The following is a 2,090-nucleotide window of genomic DNA, read 5'->3' on the forward strand; positions in this document are numbered from 1 at the left end:
CTGGACTGTCCTTGGGCCGGATGAGAAGGCGATTGGGCCGGATCCAGCCCCTGGGCCTTAGTTTGCCTACCCATGGTCTAACTTCTCCAGGGAGGGAGTCCCAATGTCTGGGAGCAGCCCTCTCCTGCATCCCCACCAAGCGTGCCTGTGAGGGTGTCCAACAGAAGGGACGCTCTAGAAGATCTCAGAACCCGGATGAGGGAATGTGCACAAAAATTACATCTAAACAAACAAACAGAGGTTGCTGTTTCTGCAGTAGCAGAAAACCCCAACATCTGGGTCAGCGCTTAATGACATCCTGTAGGGTTTTGTGCCATGAGTAGAATTGTGCCAGATGATCTAAGTAATCTTTCAGGTCTATAGAGAGCAGGCGGTCCTTCTGATAAGCTGGACCTGAATCATAAAATCATAAAGAATCATATCATTGTAGACTTGGATGACCCTGAGGGTCATCTCGTCCAACTTGGGGCCTCCAAAGTTGATGGGCATTGCCCTTCAAATGGTGTCCACAGGCTGCATTGAGAAGGCAATTGGGCCAGATCCGGCCCCCGGGCCTTAGTTTGCCTACCCATGGTTTTGACTATGCACTGCGTGAATCACTTACTTTCTCTCTTTTTTTGCAGATTTTCCACCCGTTTTTTAATTGGTCAAAAGCTAAATTGATGGGGTTTACCCAAACCATCTGCACGGACAAAGAGAAGGAGGTCCAGAGGGAAAAGAGAGACAGGGCCGTTTCCAGAAAGCAGCGGGGTATTCCCTCCTCACTCCAAAGCTTTCACGATCGCCTCGTTGGCTTCCACACTGATCTGCGCTTCCGTCTTTGCCGCTTCGTTGGAGGCAGATGCCAGCTGCGACAGGGCCTTCTCCAGGTTCGACTTGGCTGTCGCAGCATCGAGCTGATCCAACATCGCTACTTCCTCAGCAAGCAGCTGGACCGAAGAGTCTGCGTTCACTGTGATAGAGCCGCTGCTAATGAAGTATTTTGTGGAAGAGCCGTCCTCGGCAAATACCGTCACAACTCCAGGCTTCAGGACTTGCAAGGTGGCAACATGAGCGGCCAAGATGCCGAAGGATCCACTCGGCGTGGGGGCATCGACTTGCTTCACGTTGGCCGCATTGTAGTAAACCTGGGAGGGCGAGGTGAAGGTGAAGGCCATCTGGGCCTGCCCGGCAGGAGCGGCCTCAGCATAGTGCCTGGCGTGGGCCCGGGAGCCCAGGGCCCAGGCGCAGCGGGCGAGGAAGCGGCCAAGAGGGAGCATGGCGACGCCAAGGGCACAGCGGAGACGAGCCAATCACTTTCTTTTATCTGCCCTGAATCTCCCATCATTGTACATCCAAAAGTTCTAGCATTATGAAAGAGGGAGAGAAAAATTTTCACTGTCCACTTCCTTCATGCCATTCATAATCTTATAAACTTCTATCATGTCACCTTTTATCTAAACTAAGTAGTCCTGAACTCTGCAATCTTTCTGCATAGGGGAGCTGAACATAGGCTGAACAGAACCAGTGGCTTCCTGCTCCATCGTATTAGCTAGAGTGCAGGCCTTTCCTTCCAAAACATTAACAGAAGTTTTCAAGGGAGACCTGAAACACCATGTCGCAGTGGTCACAAGGGGTTGGAGATTTGTTACTATTTTTGCAGCATGAATTTTACCGTGGGGTCTCTGCTCAGTCAGCATAAAAGGGGAGCCTTTTAATGAGGTGAGGTTACAGGGAACCAGGCAGAGGGCCTTCTTGGTGGTGGCGCCTGCCCTGTGGAACGCCCTCCCACCAGATGTCAAGGAAATAAACAACTACAGTCATACCTCAGGTTACAGATGCTTCAGGTTGCGTTTTTTCGGGTTATGGACCCACCGAAACCCAGAAGTACCGGAACAGGTTACTTCCGGGTTTCGGGGGCCGCACATGTGCAGAAGCACTAAATCATACTTTGCACATGCACAGTAGCGCCGAATCACAACCCGCGCATGTGCAGAAGCGCCGCTGCGGGTTGCGAACATGCATCCCGCACGGATCCTGTTCGCAACCCGAGCGTCCACTGTATCTGACTTTTAGAAGATATCTGAAGGCAACCATGTTTAGGGAAGTTT

At 51.7% G+C, this 2,090-nt stretch overlaps 1 pseudogene across 1 annotated transcript; it reads right to left on the minus strand.

Annotated features, from left to right (window-relative positions):
• Positions 1-612: 612 nt before the first annotated feature.
• LOC308575707 (ATP synthase subunit delta, mitochondrial pseudogene) lies at positions 613-1,283 on the minus strand (annotated as a pseudogene). Its single transcript has one exon. The product of its transcript is annotated as an ATP synthase subunit delta, mitochondrial pseudogene (transcript).
• Positions 1,284-2,090: the final 807 nt, after the last annotated feature.

Source organism: Podarcis bocagei, assembly GCF_964188305.1.
Source record: "Podarcis bocagei genome assembly, chromosome: 16".
NCBI classification, from domain to species: Eukaryota; Metazoa; Chordata; class Lepidosauria; order Squamata; family Lacertidae; genus Podarcis; species Podarcis bocagei.